The following is a 20961-nucleotide window of genomic DNA, read 5'->3' on the forward strand; positions in this document are numbered from 1 at the left end:
GGAAACCCAAGGAGGGGTCGCTATGAGTCGGGGTCGACTCGACGGCACATAACAACAACAACAACAACAACAACAGCACAACAACAACAACATATATATGCACACATTTTTATAGCACATACATATGTAAAAATATAGTCTACATACTATAGTCTGCAAACCTATGTATGTTCATAGGTATATTCCCTTTTGCCTACCCATACCTGATCACCTTGTCTGTCTACTTACGTATCCACCATAGATTAATGTTTGTTATTACTGTTAATGCAGTATTGTGCATGTAATAGCATCTACCTTTGCTTTCTGTACCTCTTGTTCACCTTTCTGTGTTTTCCTTTTCTTTATTGATATTATGCTGGTCATCTGTTTTTGGTATATTGCCTTTCCTTTCACCCAAATTGATACGTGTCTCTTACTAGGTAGAAATTTTACCTTCCCTTTCTTTCCATCTGTGGTAACCAAAAAAGAAAATTTCCTTCCGTGTTTAAACCTTCCCTTGACTTTTTATAATACTGGACTGATACAATATTTGTCCTTGTGTAATTGACTTATTTCGCTCAGCATAATGTCCTCCAAGTTCACCCATGTTATGAGGAGTTTTGTGGATTCTTCATTATTTTTTAATGTTGCATAACATTCCTTTGTGCGTGTGTGTGTATATATATATATCTATACACCATAGTTTAGTTATCCATTCATCCATTGACAGACACTTAGGTTGTTTCCATCTCTTTGCTATTGTGAATAGTGCTGCGATGAACGTGGGAGTGCATATATCTATTCATGTCCTGGCTCTCACTTCTTTAGGATATATACTTAACAGTGGAATCAAAGGGTATTTCTATTTCCAACTTTTTAAGGAAGTACCATATCATTTTCCACAGTGGTTGTACCATTTTATAGTCCCACCAGTACATATAAATTTTCAGTCCCTCCATACCCTTGCCAGCATCTCTTGTTTTCTGTCTTCTTGAACTTTACTATTATTGTTGGGGTGAGATAATATCTCATTTTTGTTTTGATTTGCATCTTTCTATTGGCTAGTGATGGTGACCATTTCTTCATGTGTTTGTTGGCTGCTTAAATATCTTTGGTGAAGTAGCTGTTCATGTCCTCGGCCCATTTTTTAATTGTTTAATTTTTTGTCTTTTTGTGTAGAAGTGTTGATGTTTTCTATAAATTTTAGAGAGAATTCTTTTGTCAGGTATGTCATTGCTAAATATTTTGTCTCAATTTGTGGGTTCTTTTCTTTATGCTTTTGGAGAAGTCTTTTGATGTGCACACAGATTTAATTTTATAAGGTCCCATCATCTAGTTTATCTTCTGCTGTCAGTGCATTTTTGTTTATGTTGGATAGTCTATTTATGCCATAAATAGGGGCCCCTATTTTTTCTTTGATGATCTTTATCATTTTAGGTTTTGCATTTAGGTGTCTGGTCAATCTTGAGCTAGTTTTTGTATATGGTGTGAGTTAAGGATCTTGTTTCATATTTCTGCAAATGGATATCCAGTTTTGCTAGCACCATTTGTTAAAAAGACTATCTATTCCCCATTTAATGGGTTTTGGCCTTTTGTCAAAGATTAGCTATCCATGGGTGGATGGATCTGTTTCTGGATTCTCAATTCTGTTCCAGTGCTCTATGTTGCAGATTGTCACTTAAGTCTTTCTCCTGGAAGTGGCATACAAAACTTGGTTCACATTTTATTGGGCAAAGCCAGTCACATGGCCTCATGTAACTTCTCATGTGGTGGTGAAGTTCTGTCTTACCATATATGAGAGAGGATATGTATTAACAGCCCTAGTGACTGTCACAGGGCTTTAGGTCTGTTTATGAATTAAATACACCCCAACACTGCTGGGTGAATAATTTTGTCACCTCGATGTTATTGTTGTTAGTTGCCCCTGAGTCCACTCACTTATTGTGAGCCCATCCATAACAGAAAAATATTGCCTGGTCTGTACCATCTTCATGATCATTGTTATGTTTGAATTCATTGTTGCAGCTATTGTGTCAACCCATCTCATTGAGAATTTCCCTCATTTTTGTTGGCATTCTACTTTACCAAAGGAGCCCTGGTGGTGCAAATTACTAAGCACTTGGTTGCTAGCTGAAATGTTGGTGGTTCAAACACACCTGGTGGATTCCTGGGGGAAAGATTTGACAATCTGTTTCTATGAAGATTATAGCCAAGAAAACGCTGTGGGGCAGTTCTACTCTATCACATGGGGTTGCTATGAGTCAAAGTAGTAGACTTGGTGGCCCTTAACAAACAATGGCTGCTTTACTAAACATGATGTTCTTTTCAAATAATTGGTCTTTCTTGATGACATATCCAAAGTAAGTGAGTAAAAGTCTCAAAATCTTCATTCACTTCTAAGGGACATTCTGGTTATATTTCTTCTAAGACTGATTTGTTCATTCTTCTGGCAGTCTGTGATATATTCATTATTTTTCACCAACACCACAGTTTGAATGCATCAATTCTTATTATGTCTTCCTTTTTCATTGTCCAGCTTTTGCATGCTTATGAAGCAATTGAAAAAACCATGGCTTGGGTCAGGTCACCTTAGTCATCAAAGTGACATCTTTGCTTTTTGAAACTTTAAAGAGGTCTTTTTCAGCAATATGTTGTTTTATTTCTCCATCTTACTCATGAGGAAACTGAAGTGCAAAAAGACTAAGGAACCTTCCTAAGGACACAGAAGTAGCAGAACTGGAACATGAGCTGGGGAGTCTGCATGCTCTTAACCACTGTGCTTCATGGTCACACATAGAAGCAGGAATTATAGAGAAATTTCATTGAAGTGACTAAGGAGAAGGTCAGGAGTGGTTCAGTGGTAGAAATCCCACCTTTCATGTGGGAGCCCTGAGCTCAGTTCCCCACCAATGCACTTCATATGTGCACCCACCACCCATCTGTTAGTGGAGGCTTGTGTGTAGCTATGATGCTGAAAAGATTTTCAGCAGAGCTTCCAGACTAAAATGAACTAGGAAGAAGGCCTAGAAATCTGCTTCCAAAAACCAGCCAAAGAAAGCCTTATGGATCACAACGGTTTCATTCTGTTGTGCATGGAGTCACCACGAGTTGGGGCCTGACTTGATGAGAGCTAACAGCAACAACAAGAAAGGGTTAAGAGAAGCTTATCAGAGGGGACCCTGGCCCCTCTGTGGTCAGGGATAGCCTCTGAGAAAGTGACCTTTGGGCTGCCTGGGTGAGGAGAAAAGGGCAAGCCTTCCTGGCTGAGGGAAGAATGACCCAAGAAGAGAGGGAACATGGTGCCATATGGAGCCCATGAAGCCAGAGTTCAGTGAACAAGGTGCTAGGGACAGGACAAAGAATGCTTACTCAGGAGACCCAGCAGGCTATGCTAAGGGTTTTTATATTAGAGCCCTCAGAGCATAGGGAACTGTTGAAAGCTCTAGAGAGAGAGGATGATAAGAACTTTAGAAAAGGTGATGCCAAGCATCATTGGTAATCTGAACCTTCATTCATTTATTGATTCATTCAACACACGCTCATGAACTTTTATTAGATGCCCAACCCAGGTCAGTCAGAGACACATGGACGGCTATGGGCAATCACAATTCAACATGATCAGTTCTATAATCCTGATGCACTGGATAGTGAGGACAAAGATGAGGATCTTCCAGAGGAAGTGAACCCCAAGATTGAACAAATGTTTGCACTTGGACAGGAGACTTCTCACACTCACCTCTTTTCTCCATGACTGGCTCTCCTACCTTGCCATACTCTTCAATGAATCTAAAGCTCTTTTTATTCCGAAGAGGCTCTGCACTTTTGCCCACGCTGTTGCTTCTGTCTAGAATGCTCTTCCGACTGCATGTGCCAGATCCTCTCCATTTTTCGATAGGCAAGTCAAAGGCCACATCTTTCAGAAAGCCTTCTCTGACCCTCTTGAACATTCATCAGCTTCCTTCTTAGGTCATTTGTCCCAGCCTGCTTTGTGGCAGTTAGGATGCAGCTGCCACAGGCCCCTATTGGATCTTACAGCTGGAAGGGACATGCAAAGGTCATGTAAGGTAGCCTAGAGCCCACAGCAGTTAGCAGCTGTGTAGGACTAGAGCCCTTGGACCAGGGCCTTCCCATTGCTATAAGCATCAATGAGGGGTCCTCATTCTAGAACCATGGGTTTTATGGAACAATCCTGTGCTCATTTATTCATTCAGCAAACACCCACTGAGCTCATTCTCTGAACAAGAAGATGTTCTAGGGGCTGGGAGTCAGTAGGAAATAAGGGTCTTCCTACCCTTGCAGAGCCATTGTCAGGTAGTAAACTCAGTGATCATTGCAGTAATGGGGGGAGATAGAGGAGGAGGGACTGTGGGAGCACAAAGATGACTCCAGCCTGGGGCATCAGGGAGGGCTCCTGGGGAGGTGCCATCTAAATTACATAAAGGGGTAGGGTAGGATGAACATGTTACACATAGAAGGAACAGCATAAACAAAAAACAGAAAGGAGGAAAGGGCATGAGGAGCCCAGGGAAATGAAGTTAGCTTCACTTGCCTGGAACTGGGGGCAAGGTGGTGAGACATGGGGTGAGCAGGATGAGACCTGTGGCAGAGGGGATGTGATAGTTAAGGTTATGTGTCAACTTGGCTGGGCCTGGTTTTGAGTGCCTGGGCAGCTGGATGTAGTTATTCCCCATAATGAGACTGGCAATCAGCTTCATTGTGGAATCTACTGTGAGCAGCTAGATAGCTGCCTTAGAGACGTGGTCTACTTTTAGAATATAAGAAGAAGCTTTGAGAAAAGTCTCTTCTGTTTTTTGGCATGTTTGGACCCTGCATGTAGCCAACTCTTCATTCAGCAGCCTGCCATGTTTCCTGCTGATCTTGGGACCATATCTAGACCTGAACTAGTGGCTTGCCATGTTGTTTGGTAATCTTGGGACTTGCCATTTTATTTGTCAACCTTGGGTTTGTCAGCCTCAGCAGCTGGAAGCTGCCTGAGTTAAGAGAAGCCTCCAGCTTCAGTGGGCTGGGAGCAAGAGGCAGAGCTGAAGCCCAAGGTTAAGGGGCTTTCACCCAGCCCCTAGAGTTAGCACTTTGAACTCAGATTTCTAGCCCCAAAACTGTAAGAAAATAAACTCCTGTTTGTCAAAGCCATCCCATTTATGGTATCTTCTGTGAGAGTGACACTAGAGAACCAAAACTGTCTCTGTCTCTCTTCATCCTAGATACTGGGACCTTCTGATCCCAGACATTGATTGAAAGCCTACTACTATGTGCCAGACCTTTGAGGCAGGGCTCTTCCAGCCCTTATCTCCTATGTGGAATCCCTGACCTTTTGGGCTGGCTGGAGAGGGCTATCCTCTGCAGCCAGAGTGCTTTTTGTTATCTAACTTCCTTGTGGAGCTGCTGCCAAGTGTTCTGGGCAGGCAGTCTGGACTCCACGGGTGGATCACTGTCTGACTTCAGGGCACCAGGAACGCCACCCCTACCCTTCCTGCTCTGTCTGTGAGGGCCACCAAATCCTTCTTCTTGGCAGGCAAACTGGGAACACATCCAACATTTCATCCCAGAATGAAGCCTGGTCCTCGAAAGGGCAACTTGTGCACTCCTTATCTGTGAATAGAACGAGCTTGCTCCTGAGTGCTGTGAGCATGCCTCCTCAAGCCTTGGCTCAGGCCCTTCCTCCTCCCAGCATGACCTCTAGGCCCATCCTGACTCTCAGTGAACTGTGACCAGCTGAGCCTTCTGAAGTGGAGAGACATGTATACTCTATTGGGATAAGAAGACAAATCACCTCCATTTAAGTCAACTTATCTTGACTGCACTCCTACTATGTGCTCTGCTCCTGCCTTTGCACTCTGGGGAAGCAATTGCTCCATGACCATCTCACTCCTGTGTCCCATCTGTAGTGTAAAAGTGTTATGCGTCTAGAAGAAAAATTAGTGTTGTATTGGTCACCCAGAGGGAAAGCTCAGCAGCATTCTTGACTTCATTCTCTCTTCCAGTATCCAATCCATCACCATGTCCTGTCATTTTTACCTCTTGAGTAGCTCTCAGATCCGGGCTTGTCTGCATTCCCTCTGCTCACGAGCATGCAGGTCTTATCATCTCTTGTGTGGAGTCTGGAGCAGCCTTTTAACTGGTTTTGTACTACCCCACGGCCAAAGAGACTCTCTTGCTTAAAATCCTTCAGTAGTCCCACATTGACTTGAGAATAAAATCTAAACTCATTAGCTTGGTATTTGGGGCCCTGTATCAACTCCTAGACTGCCCTGCTTAATGCCTGCTCAGTTTTCTCATTTACCTGAAATTGGCCCAGTACTTATTCTCCACTTAGCTAAGGCTCCTTGTCCTTCCATATTCAGGTCCAGGAAGCTTTCTCATATCATTCAGTACTCAGAGGTTCCTCCCACTTCCTCCGGCCTTCAGATGTGTTCTGCTCAGTGTTGTCCCAAATGGATTTAGCTATTTACCCCTTGCACCATCATTCCCATCTGTTCTGGTTACCTAGTGCCACTCTGACGAGAATATACCACAAACGGGATGGTCTTAACAAACAGGAGTTTATTCTCTTACAGTTTGGGAGACTAGAAGTCCAAGTTCAAAGTGCCAGGCTCTAGAGGCTGTGTGAAAGCCCCTTGACCTTGGGCTTCAGCTCTGACTCTTGCTCCTGGCCCACTGAAGCTAGAGACATCTCGTCACTCAAGCAGCTACTGGCTGCTGAGGCTAACAAGCCCAAGGTCAACAAATAAAATGGCACAGTCCCAATGTTACCAAACCACATGGCAGGCCATTAATTCAAGTCCATTGTAAGTCCTAAGGTCAGCAGAGCATGGCAGGCTGTTGAACAACGACACGGCTACATGCAGGATTCAAGTGTGCCATAAACTAGAGACCATTCCCCAAGGCTTCTCCTTATATATGGGAAGCAGACCACATCCCTAAGGCAGCCACTCAGCTGCTTGTGGTAGGTCCCACCATGAAGTTGATTGCCAGTCTCATCATGAGGAATAACTACCACCAGCTTCCCAACCACTCAACCAGGCCTAGCCAAGTTGACACACAAACAAAACCACCACACCATCTTTCCTCTCATCCTTTTTCAACAGTAGTTTTTAGCATGATACATGCTGGTGAATGAATGAATAAATGAATGAAAATATGTTGTTGTTGTTGTAAGGTGCTGTCAAGTCAGTTCTGACTCATAGCAATGTTATGCACAACGGAACTATACACTGCCCAGTCCTACACCATCCTCACAATCTTTGCTGTGCTTGAGTCCATCTTTGTAGCCACTGTGTCAATCCATCTCATTGAGGATCTTCCTCTTTTTTGCTGACCCTCTACTTTATGAAGCATGATATCCTTCTCCAGGGACCAGGCCTTTCTGACAACATGACCAAATTATGTGAGATGAAGTCTGGCCATTCTTGCTTCTAAGGAGCATTCCAGCTGTGCTTTCCAGGACAGATTTGTTCATTCTGGCAGTCTATGATATTTTCAGTATTCTTTGCCAACACTACAATTCAAATGCACCAATTCTTTTTTGTTCTTCCTTATTCACTGTCCAGTTTTTCACATGCATATGAGGCTATAGAGAACACCATAGTTTGGGTCAAGTGCACTTTACTTTTCAAAGTGACATCTTTGCTCTTTAACATTTTAAAGTCTTTTGCAGCAGATATTCCCAGTGCAGTACTATGGCTAGTTTCTTGACTGATACGTCCATGGGTGTTGATTGTGGATCCAAGTGAAAGGAAATCCCAGACAAATTCGATCTTTTCTCCATTTGTCATGACGTTGCTTATTGTTCTAGTTGTGAGGATTTTTGTTTTCTTTATGTTGAGGTCTAATCTATACTGAAGGCTGTAGTCTTTGATCTTCATCAGTAAGTGCTTCAAGTTCTCTTTACTTTCAGTAAGCAAGGTTGTGTCATCAGCATATCACAGGTTGTTAGGGAATCTTCCTCTAATGCTGATGCCACATTCTTCTTCATATAGTCCAGCTTCTCAGATTATTTGCTCAGCATACAGATTGAATGAGTACGGTGAAAGAATACAACCCTGACAGACATCTTTCTTAATTTTAAACCATTTGGTATCCTCTTGTCTGTTTGAAAGACTGCCTCTTGGCCTATGTACAGGTTCCCCCATGAGCACAATTAAACATTCTAGAATTCCCATTCTTCTCAATATTATCCATAATTTCTTATGATCCACACAGTTAAATGCCTTTGCATAGTCAATAAAACACAGGTAAACAAGTTTTGGTCTTCTTTGCTTTCAGCCAAGATCCGTCTCATATCAACAGTGATATTCCTCATTCCATGCCCTCTTCTGAATCCAGTTTGAATTTCTGGCAATTCCTTGTCGATATACTGTTGACATAATTCAAAAAATAATTTTTGAATTATTTTCAACAAAATTTTATTTGTGTGTTATTAATAATATGGTAGAATAATTTCTCATTCTGTTTGATCATCTTTCTTTGGAATGGGCACAAATATGGATCTCTTCTGGTCAGTTGAACATGTAGTTGTCTTCCAAATTTCTGGGCATAGATGAGTAAGCACCTCCACCTCTGCATCACCAGTTTGTTGAAACACCTCAACAGGTATTTCATCAATTCATGGAGGCTTGTTCTTCACCAAGTCCTTCAGTGCAGCTTGGACTTCTTCCTTTAATACCATCAATTTTTGATCATACACTACTTCCTAAAATGGTTGAATTATTTTCAGACCAGTGACTGTGTATTCCTTCCATCTTCTTGCCCATGGAATCATTCAGTATTGCAACCCAAGGTTTGACATTTTTCTTGAGTTCTTTCAACTTGAGCAATGCCCAGAGTGTTCTTCTCTTTTTGCTTTCTAATTTCTAATTGGTCTTTGCACATTTCATTATAATGCTACAGTTTTTCTTCTTGAGCCTCCCTTTCAAATCTTCTGTTCAAATCTCTCTTTCAAATCTTTCAGCTCTTTTACTTGACCACTTCTTCCATTTTCTTTAGGTACTGTCCATTCAAAAGCAAGTTTCAGAGTCTCTTCTGACATCAATTTTGGTCTTTCTTCCTTTCTTTTTTTTTTAAATGACCTTTTGCTTTCTTCATGTATGATGTTCTTGATGTCATCCCACAACTTGTCTGGTCTTTGATTACTTGTGCTCAGTACTTAGATCTGTTCTTCAGATGGTCAAACTGACAGATGAATGGTGGAATGAAAATAGTACTATGTAACTTCTATACTATAAGGGAACCCCGGAGGCTGTGGAAATGGAAAGGAGGATATATCTGACTCCATACAGGCCAGGGATTAAGGAAAAGCTTCCCAGAGGAGGTGAAGATTAAGCCAAGTCTTCAAAAGGGGCAGGGATTTTTTAGGAGGTCCAGGTAGAAGGAATAGCATGGCGAAGCTAGAAGGTGACAAAGCATGTTGCATGTTTGTAAGTATGACTGGAATACAGATTGTGAGGGGAGAGGAAGCAAGATGAAAGCAGGGTGCTGGGGGGTGGTTAAACCAGTGCAAGAAATTAGAGAATCTTCCAGGCCTTCATTTACATACATACATACATATATATGTATGTGTTGTTGTTGTTGTTATGTGTTGTCGAGTCAGACCCGACTCATAGTGACACCTCCTTGGGTTTCCGAGGTGATATCACTACGGATGTAGATTGCCCAACCTTCCTTCCAAAGAGTGACTGGTGGGTTTGAACTGCCAGTTTCCTGGTTAGCAACCAAGTGCCTTAGGAACTATGCTACCAAAGCCTATATATATATATATATATATATATATATATATATAAACATATATCTAACCAATCTTTGTTCACATGTACAATTCAGTGATATTAATTATGTTTATCATGTTGTTCAACTTTACCATTTTCATTTCCAATTTTTTTTCATCACCCTTAATGGAAGCTCATTGTTTCCTAAACAGTAAGTCCCCCTTTCCTCCTCTCTCCTACCACCTCTTATAATCGCTAATAAACTTTTGTTTCTGTACACTTGGATATCCTAGATATTTCATATAAGTTGGATCATACACTATTTGTCTGTTTATGACTGACTTAATTAAGCTTAATGTTTTCAAGGTTAATCCATGTTGTAGCATATATCAGAACTTCATTTCTTTTAGCAGCTGAGTAATATCTCACTGTTGATGCATTTGAATTATGGTGTTGGCAAAGAATATTGACTATAACAGAAAAATGAACAAATCTGTCCAGGAAGAAGTATAGCCACAGGCTCTTTAGAAGCGAGGATATTATCACGAGGGTCCAGTCCCTGGAAAAGATATTGTATTTAGTAAAGTAGAGAGTCAATGAAAAAGAGAAAGACCCTTAAGGAGATGAATTGACACAGTGGCTGCAACAATGCACTCAAAGATAGCAACAATTGTGAGGATGGTACAGGACCAGGCAGTGTTTCTTTCTCTTATATATAGGGTCACTATGAGTCAGAAGGGAGCTCTGGTAGCATAGTGGCTAAGGCACTTGACTGCTAACCAGAAGGCTGGCGGTTCAAACCCACCAGCCACTCCTCGGAAGGAAGATGGGGCAATCTACTTCCATAGTTGATACTGCCTCGGAAACCCAAGGAGGGATCACTATGAGTCGGGTCTGACTCAACGGCACATAACAATAACAACAACGAGTCAGAAACAACTCAAAAGCACCTAACAACAACAACAACAAAATATCCCATAGTGTGTATATGCCACATTTTATTTATCTGTTCACCAGTTGATGGATAGTTAGGCTGTTTCCACTTTTTCACTATAATGAATAGTGTTGTAATGAATATTGTGGTACAATATCTGTTTGCATTCCCTCTTTCAATTCTTTCACGCATATGCCTAGGAGTGGAATTGCTGGAACATATATTAATTCTATATTTAACTTTTTGAGGAACTTTTGTAGGCTTTAATCTTGACTCAAGAATGGAAGGTTTTAAGCAAGAGTGTGACCTAAGCTCATTTGTGCTTTAAAAGGGAGACAGGGATGCAGGTGAGAAGCAATTGTGGTAATCGAGGTGAGCGACAGATCCTAGGGACATTTAGGAGGTAGACCTCGCAAGCTTTGGTGACTGATGGGAAAAGGAGGGTGGGAAGGAAAGTGAATATTACCACTGTTGAAATGCCAGTGCCCTGGGAGCTGACCACAGTCCCTGGTTCCTATTGGAGCTCCTGATGTCACATACATTGAGCAGACTCTGTGTGTTGTCTAGCCCTGGCGTTTTTAGAAAGATGCTCTGGAGGCTCTCCAAGGGCTTCACATGCCAGATTGTCCTGGCTGAAATAATGGAGCTTGACGGATAGAGTCTGGGCTCTTAACATATACATGCTTATCTACTCCCAGGCACCTTAGGGTGGGGCAGGGTGGACTGGGGGACAGTAGACAGAGGCCAACACCTTGGCTGCAGAGGGAGAGCAAATACCATGCAGGCTGACCCCTTCTGAGGGCTTGGGAAGTAGGGTGTGGATCAGAGACATATCCAACAAGCATTAATTGAGCCAAGCACCATGCTTGATTCTGGGAGCATCAGAGAGGCACACACCCCTGCCCTTGGAGAGGACCCAGCTTCAATGAATAAAATGTACTGAAGGATTCTTGCTTTTCAGCAGCCCCAGGTCAGGTGAGGGAGGCTAGCAGGGCAAAAGATGTGAACCACACGCAGAGAGGAGAGGCGGGAGGGTGCCAGAGGAGGGAGAGAGGGCTCAGGAAACTCGGGGGCAGCCCTCACTTTGACAGGCTGTACCTCCACTAGCCAGGTCCTCCCCTGCTGGTTCCACCCCTTATCACGCTTGACTGCCCAGGGAGATCCCACTGGTTCTGTGACTGACTTCTGGCTGCTGGCTTAGTCACAACTGTCATTCTCTGTGGGGAACATCCTTCTTCATTCTGAGATTTTCAGAGACCTTCTTCCCCACTGCTCCACCAACTCCTGGATATCTCCCTCCTGGAACTCACTCAGCCTGGACAGTTGGTGTCATTTCTGGAGCCTCCTGGCTCTCTGCCACTCCTGACAGCTCTTCTGTTGGGACCTGGATCTGTTTCATTAATTCATTCCACAATGAATTAATTCTGATGATCCTTCCATATGGGCACTGGGACACTGGAGATGCAGTATCAAACAAGGCATTCATGTTACAGAATTACAGTCCAAGGAAGGGTCAGACAATAAACATATCCTTATAATAAAACATGAACAATAAAGCTACCAGAGTGGGAAGTTCAGAATCAATTTTGGGGGGCAAGTGATGTCTAAGCTGAGAGCTGACGATGGGTGGAAGTTACCTAAGCAAAAGGTGAGAGTGAGAGTGCCAGTCACAGGGAATAGCATTTGAAAAGTCACAGATGTAACAGAGAACATGAGGCATTCAAGGAACTAGAGAAAGTGTTTATAGGGCTTTGGCGATATGTGAAATATCATCAATTATTTCTAGCTCTGCCCTTGTGTGCACAAACGGTTGTCCTTTCTGGCCTCCTTGTGGTTGTATTGTTCCATGTGACTGGTTCTGGCCAATGAGTTGTAAATAGAACTCACAACTGGGCTACTTTCAGGCTCAAGCCAGGGTGAAACCTTCTATTGCAATCTTTCCTTCTGACACAGTGACAGCAATATTTAAGATGGTGGCTGCTCCATCAGCCTGGGGCCTCGAGTGAGTTTGAGGAGCTAAGCCCACCTGTCTGCCCTTGGTGGTCATGTAGTGTGAGTGAGAAACAATTGTTATTTTAAGGATCTGAGCTTTTTGAGATATTGGTTACTGCAGCATACCTAATTCATCGGGACTAGGACAGTGATACTTTGGTCATGTCAGAAGTGACCATTCCTTAGAGAAGGATATCATGCTAAGTAAAGTGGAGGGTCAATGAAGAAGGGGAAGGCCCTCAATGAGATGGATTGACACAATGTCTGCAAAGATGGGCTCAGGTATAGCAAGGATTGTGAGGCTGGCACAAGACCAGGCAGTGTTTTGTTCTGCTGTGCATGGGGTCACTATGAGTCAGAGATGACTCAATGACACCTAACAACAACAACAACAACAACAGGACAGTGCAGAGTGAAGGGTATTTCCTATGGATGATTAATTAAAGGATTTTAAGCAGAGAGATGAAGCCCCTTGGTGGTGCAAATGGTTAACATACTCAGCTGCCAATCAAAAGGTTGGAGTGTTGTGTCCACCCAGAGGTACCTTGAAAGAAAGACATGGTGATCTACTTCTGAAAAATCAGCCATTGAAAATCCTTTGGGGCACAGTTTTACTCTGACATACAAAGGTCTCCATGAGTTGGAGATGACTGAATGGCAACTAGTATATATATGCAGAGAGAGACCAAGTGAGATCTGTGTTGAGGAAAGATGGCCTTGGATGCTGATTGGGGGATGAATAGGGGTAGGGGTAGAACATCAGATTGGCAACAGGGAGACCATTTGGAAGATGCTGCAGTGAACCAGGCCTGAGATGGGAAGGCCTGCACTAGGGCATGAGAGTGGAAATGGAAGGATGTGAATGGATTACAGAAATCTTTGGAAGGCAGAACTGATGGGTCTCTGGGTCTTGGGAATTAGATGTGGGAGAAAAGTACAGAAGAGGTGTCAAGGATGATTGCCTACTTTCAGGCTGGGGTACCTGGTGGGTTGTGGGGCCTCCCTGAGATGGGGAACATTGAGGAGGACTGCTTTATGGTGTGAAGAGCCCGTGAGATATCAGGGAGTAGGTGTTTAGTTGTTGTTGTTATGTGCCATCGAGTCAGCCCTGACTCATAGTGACCCCTCCTTGGGTTTCTAAGGCAGTATCACTACAGAAGTAGGATTGCCCAACCTTCCTTCCAAGGAGTGGCTGGTGGGTTTGAACTGCCAGCCTTCTGGTTAGCAGTCAAGTGCCTTAGGCAGCTGAATATATGGATCTTGACTCAGGAGATAGAGATAGGCTGGAGGAGCACAGACATGGTAACTGGGTGGTTCATCCAGGGAGAGGGTTTAGAAAAACACAGGGGGCCAAGGAAATTCTTGGGGCAGAGGAACAAAGAGGGGGCAGTAAGACTCCCAAAGGGAAGTATTCAGTCTTCGTGACCCAGCCCAGCATTCTGGACAGGGGATTCTCATCCAGGGACACTGTTATCCAGGGGTGGGAGCCCTCCCTGTTGTCTGGGTGGGAGCTCTCCCTGCTGCCTCTGAGCTCTCCTTAGGCCCTGGAAGTTCAGGGACCTGTGAGTCTTTACTCCCTTCCAGTGTTTCTAGTCTTCTTGCCTCCACCCTTTTCAGAAGTCAGTACATCCAAACGTGAAGACACAGTCAACATTCAGAACACTTGTACTGTTGTTGTTGTTGTTGTTATGTGCCTTCGAGCTGGACCCGACTTGGGTTTCTGAGGAGTATCACTACGGAAGTAGATTGCCCAACCTTCCTTCCGAGGAGTGGCTTGTGGGTTTGAACCACCAGCCTTCTGGTTAGCAGTCAAGTGCCTTAGGCACTACGCTACCAGAGCTCGTACTAAGCAATTAAAAAACAAACCCAACCCACTGCCATCGAGTCAATTCCAACCCATAGCAATCTCCATAGGGTTTCCAAGGCTGTAAATTTTTACAGAAGCAGACTGCCTCATCTTCCACAGAGCAGCTGGTGATTTTAAACAGCCAACCTTTTGGTTAGCAGCTGAATGCCTTACCACAGCACCAACCAGAGCTCCTTTGGACCAAGCAAGGAGAAGTCTAAAGTCTTCAGAGCACTCCTCTGCTAAGGATTAAAGATTATAGACCTCTCAGAAAGTCATATTTTCAAATCTTCAGATCCTGTTATTCTAAGACCCCATGACCAGGGCCCACACTAGCCTCTTCCATCTCAGAACTCTGGTGGTCCAACAGCCTGAGTCACCCAGTTTCCTTCTTGCCTATGTTGTCTCTGGTTTGAGCTTATGTGGCCCACACGTGTGAGCTCATCACTTGGCAAGTTCCCATGGGTGTGGTAGAAGGTGCTGGGGAACATGGATTCTTGGAGAGGCAGGCCTTGAGTTGGGGCTTTATTGTATTAGCTTCAGCCTTTCTTGAGCCCCTAAACCTGGAAGGCACCAAGAACCAAACGGATCTTTGCAAATAACTGTTTTGCAGCAGCTTCCATTCCAGGGCAGCCAAAAACTGGCTGGGGGAAGAGCCTAGTCTGACCTGGGAGGAGGTGGGAGAGGGCAGTGAGGTGGGCCAGAACCTTGGCCCTGGGCCTGGCAGACCCCTGCTGTCCTCCGACTCCCCATCTGGTGCTCGGGCCATATTAATGATTTAAGGAACAATTATTATAAGGCTGAATTTCTTTTTACAAACACCAGTGTTCCATCCTGCAATGAATTCCAGATGGTGGGAGCTTTCAGTGAGGGAACTGGCTCCTCTGAGGATGGCCTTTCTCCTCCAGAGTGACAGCAGGCCATGGACGAGCCAGCAGTCTCCCCAACACCTCGGCCTTTACAAGTTACCCGACCCCTTTCCAGTTTGTTTAAAACCTTTTTCTTTTTCCATGCAGATGTTCCTCCGGGTGAACGATCTTTATAGTTTTGAAAAGATTATATCAGTTTTCCATGATATTGTGTTACTGTGTTTCTTGGGCTCCCCCCCTTTTTAATAGCACTAAAAAGGCCAATTCCTTAATCAGACATTACTAATGGAATGTAGAGAGGGAGGTGGAAAAGCCAAGCGAGCTGGGAGGACTAAGCCCAGGGCTCAGAGTAATGCAGAAGGAAAACAGACTTTCAGCCGGCTCCTTCCAGGGCAGCTGTTATGGTCAGAAAGTTGAGAAAACTGCTTGGGCCGTGCATTTTTCGATGATTATCAAAGGTGTTAAAATAGAGACAGAGGCACATGTTTGGCTGGAGGGCGGGAGAGGCCGCCACGCAGTTTTGCAGGCTTCAGCTGTCTTGAATCAAAACTATCACTTTGATACTGGAAAATTATTATGAAAATGTTAGTTTTGGGCCTTGGAGCACAAAGCAAAGATTGCTTGGAAGGCTGGGGGCTCTTCATTTAGCATTTGTGTCTGGTCCAAAAATAACCTCTCCCAACTGTTGGATTTCACCTTTATCCGGGCTTAGAGGCGGCTCCATCCTGCCCCGCTGCTCTCCGATTAAGGACCTGGCAGAGCGCATGAGCGAGCTGAAGGCCACCTAGGCTTCAAGTTCAGCAAAGATTGGGGTGGGAGGAGACGTCAGGGAAGACTTCCTTGGGGGAGAAAGAGTAGCTCCAGCCTTTGAAGGAGCAAAACAACTTATATGGGGCAAGAAGGCAGGAAATTGATGGTTACAGCCAAAAAGTTGGAGGTTTGAACCCACCTGGAGGTGCGTCAGAGGAAAAGCCTGGTGATCTGCTTCTGAAAGGTCCCAGCCGTGAAAACCCTATGGAATGAAGTTCTGTTCTGCACACATGAGGTCAACATGAGTTAGACCTCCATGGCAATAGTGGTTGGTTGGTTTGTTTTCCATTTTCTTCTTAATGCAGCAGAAATTAGTCCCCTATTTTATAGGTGAGATTTAGAGTGGGTAGGTCACTCCCTAGGCACCTGGTGAAAGAGATGAAATTCAACCTGCACTTATCTGACCCCAAGGTCAAGAGGGAGACAGGAAGAGTAGAGAGGGAAGTTGGAAGGGTGGGCCTGGGAGTGGGAGCGAATGGCCCACGGTGATTTGGGCTGCCAAGTAAGTGTGGGAGGGGCCATGATAAGCTTGGAGGGAGCCTTGAATACCCAGCAGTTGAGAGGAGTTTATTCTATTAGTCACTGGAGGATTTAAACCACTGCCATTCAAATCGAAATTAATTTTTGCATGCTTCAAACCCCTTTGCTGGGTTATCATCTCAGAAAGGAAGGGGAAAAGATATAGATACTGACCTCATACCGTGTGCTAGGCTCTGGGAATCAGACAAGGAAGATGCAATTTCTGCTCTCAAAAGGCTTACAGTCCTCTGGGGGAGACAAGGAAGGGCAGGGCCTGCAGGAATCCAGAGGGGAGGCTCTAATCCAGCCTGGGGCAGCTTCATGGAGGAAGTGAATAAAGAATAAATGGGTAAGCTAAGCCTTAAAGGCTGAGTAAAGAATCCCTGGGTTGTGCAAACAGTTCACATACTTGGCTGCTAATCCAAAGGTTGGAGACTTGAGTCCAGCTAAGTGCACCTTGGAACAAAGACCTGGCAAACTACTTCTGAAAGATCATCCATTGAATACCTTGTGGAGCACAAGTTCTACTCTGACACATGTGGGGTCACCAATGAGTCAATGTAAGAGCAACTGGTTTTGGTTTAATGCCCACCAAAGAAAGGGTCAGGGCAGGGCATTTCAGGCACAGGGCACTGTTGGCAGTTTAGTGCTTTTGTAGCTCAAAGTGGGGAACAGAACATGGTTGTTGAGAAAGCGAAGTCTCAGCTGCTCCTAACAGAAACAAGGTGCTACTTCCTCCCCGTCAGACTCCAAGCTACTCAGACTCCACTGTGGTCTTTATTGTGTGAGGTACACTCTCGAGAGGAGGTGGGAATAAGCTGGAGGGCTCAGTTCTGGCAATGATGTTCAAAGGTGTTGTACGGACTCAAGGCAGAGTTGCTGCCTTCAAATCTTGGCAGACCTGCCCTGGTGCAGAAGGTGCCTGCTTGCTGTGGCCCTCAGGGAAGGGCTGGGGCCAGGAAAATATGACTGGTGATGTCACTGTCATCAACATCTGCATACTGGCCAGTGGTCGGCATAGTGTTCTCAGCTATGCCATCTCATTTCATTCTACTTCGCCCCCAGACTTCGTGCCCATTGAGCAAATGTTGGCACCTGGGGCCTCAAACCTGTCTCCATCTGGTGTAACTTCAGCTCCCTCCTCACTCCAATATTTTATCTCCATCTTTGAGGCTGTCCATTCCCGTAGAGCCAGGGTCTTGGTAGAATGCTCATTATACTTGCTACATGATACTTGACTAGTTCACTCACCTCCCTATGCCTGAATTTCCTTAACTGGGTCAGAGGACTGAGGATCCTGTCCAACTTGCCTCCTCCCACCCCCCAGCCCAAATAAGGCTAAGGTTGGTGGCAAGCACATTATAACTGATAAAGAAGCAAAGCAGCATTGGGACAGAACCTGTAAGTCCTGGACTCTGGCATTTATCAGCCATGTGACTTTAGGCCAATCCCTTCACCTCTCGAGCTTTGAATCCTGGAAGCTCTTGCAGGTGGAGATGAGAAAGTTTCATCCATGATCCCTACCCACTAGAGAGATCTTTTAAAATGTAAGTATAGACTTGTGTGGAGTTCCTATTGAAAGTACTTTAGGGATTTCCCAGCCTTCTAGGCTAAAATCTTATTTATATCTTTGTCCGTCTCAGGGAGTCCTGCCTGGTTTGGTTTTAATCCTCTTCTCCAGCTACACTTTATGCCACGTCCTCCTCTTTCTTTGCTCTCTGCCTATAAGGAGAAAATGAGCCCAACATTTCCCTGCCTCAGGGCATTGGCACATCTATTCTTTTGCATGCAACACTCTGCCTCAAACTTTTCCTCTGGCTTATGCCTAGTCAGCATTCAAGCCTCAGCTTAAATGTGATTTATATAGAGAGGCCTCCTTTACTCCCTGCCCTAATGTGTGTTCTTTTTTTCACCTCACTCACTGCGGTTGAGTCGGACCCGACTCACAGCGACCCCTCCTTGGGTTTCCTAGGCAATAGCACTATGAAAATAGATTGCCAAACCTTCCCTCTGAGGAGTGGCTGGTAGGTTTGAACCACCAGCCTTCTGGTCAGTAGTCAAATGCTTTAGGCACTATGCCACCTGCATGTCCTTTTCAAAGCACTAGTCCAAATTGTAAATTGTTTATTTATTTTTTTGTGAGTTTGTTTTTGTTTGCCTCCCTCTCTAGGCCATAAACTTTCTGGACTCAGGGATAATATCTATTTTGTTCACCTCTGTATACCCTGTACCTTGTTCAATGCTTGGTCTACAGGCCACCACCAGCATTGTTGGATTGACTCTGGCTCTTGGCAGCCCAACGTGTGTCAGAGAAGAATTGTGCTCCGGACAATTTCTAGTGGCTTGTTCTTCACAAGTACATCACCAAGCCTTTCTTCCATAGTTGTTCAAGAAATTTGTCCAGTTGAATAAATGAACTATCTGGTAAACTTGGAGGTTATTATTAGTATGTCCATCTGTCCTACAGGGAAACTGAGGCTCAGAGTGATAAGCAGCTTGCCCAACTTACACAGCTAGGGAATATAGTTTGGATACTAATAAACCCCATGAGCCTTTGCTCAGAACTTGGCCATCCCCCAGCTGATCGAAGAAAGGGGAGAATAACCAGAGGGGACAACTGGTCCTGGAGAGAGAGGTTAGTGGCCCCTCAGTGCCTCCATGCTGGGCAAGCCAATGGGGGCTGAAGCTGGTGGGCAGCCTGAAGCTCTCCCCTGTTCCTGCTGCCTACAGGTGCAACCCACATGAGCAGGTGAAAATGCAGAGGTGCTGACAGCTCTCAACCCTGCACGCCCTGGGGCATCTGGTTTGGATTTGGTCAGGGTTTTTACTAGTTATTTTAGAGACACTTAAGCCTGCACATTACACCTTGAGCCCACCACATGTCTCCTCTAGGGCCTCATGGAGCCACCCAGGGGCAGGGAAAGGGCATCTCACAGACCTGCCATAGGGAGAATAAGAGGTTCCTACCAAGGTCCCACTGGGACCAGGCAATCAGCAAGTGTCCCTGGTCTATGATGGTGTGATGTGCCATGCCACACAGTGGTACAGAGTCCAGTCCCCAAGCTTCCACAGCCTTTTTCCACTGTCCTTTTGTCCCAGTGTCCTATTCCAACATCATCTCTCTCAATGCCTCCTATCCCTGATACCTTGAAATGTTCACCTTCTGTGAGGTGAAACTAGGTCTCCTAGCTTCTCTGCCTTTACTTATGTGCTTGCCCTCCACCAGGGGTCCCCTTACTGATGGGGACAAAGTATGAATCCTCTTACACTAGTCCAGCAATTTTGCAGAGGGCAGAACCTAGACAGGATCCCGGTTCTATACAAGCAAACTTCTTCTATCAAAGCTGCCTAGCAATGGGACATAGCCTCAGCTTTGTTCTGGGCCAGGAAAACCCTCCAATAGCAGGAAATGGAGCCAGTCAAGAAAGTCTTGTCTCTAGCAGGGGCTTTTTCTTATCCTCTCAGAAGTCCTTCTGCCCTTGATCTTTGTTTCTGAGCCAGCTTTGTGTTCATCAGAGCTTCTGCTATTTGCTCCAATTCTCCTCCTTCGGGTCAATTTCCTCTCCCTGGCACATATTCTGGTTGCCAGCCTGCCCCTGACATAGTAGCAGAAACTTCTTTCCTCCTATGAATTTAAGCCATGGGGGGGTGGGCTGCCTGGCTGAACCAGAGCATGAGACCGGAGCATGAGATCTGGAAACTTCAAAAACCCCTGTTGGTTCATATAACCCAAAGGTTCTAGGTTCCCAAGGATCCGTGATTCTAGATTTTATTTTCTAAAGTGTATTATAATTCTATTATTTTTTCTTTGTCATCATCATTATGTGCCGTTGAGTTGGCCCTGACTCATAGCGACCCCTCCTTGGGTTTCCAAGGCGGTATCACTACGGAAGTAGAATGCCCAATCTTCCTTCCAAGGAGTGGCTGGTGGGTTTGAACTGCCAGTCTTCTGGTTAGCAGTCTAATGCCTTAGGGACTAGACTACCAGAGCTCCTAAATACTATACTAAGTATCATACAGGAACTCTGGTGGTGCTGTGTCTAAGGCATTTTAGTGCTAATCAGAAGGTTGGCAGTTTAAACTCACTAGTCATTCCAGGAAGGAAGATGGGGCCATCTTCTTCCATAAAGATTTACTGACTTAGAAACCCAATTCAGAGTTGCTATGTGTTGGAATCGACTCGATGTCAGGGGTTTGAGTATCATATAATGGTATAATTCTATTATGATACTTTTAAGGATCCCAGGACCCTAAGAGTTTGACATTAAGTTTGAGGATTCTCTGACTGGA

The sequence above is a fragment of the Orycteropus afer genome, unplaced genomic scaffold (genome assembly GCF_000298275.1).
Source record: "Orycteropus afer afer isolate SDZICR_OR568_19922 unplaced genomic scaffold, OryAfe1.0 scaffold00169, whole genome shotgun sequence".
NCBI lineage: Eukaryota > Metazoa > Chordata > Mammalia > Tubulidentata > Orycteropodidae > Orycteropus > Orycteropus afer.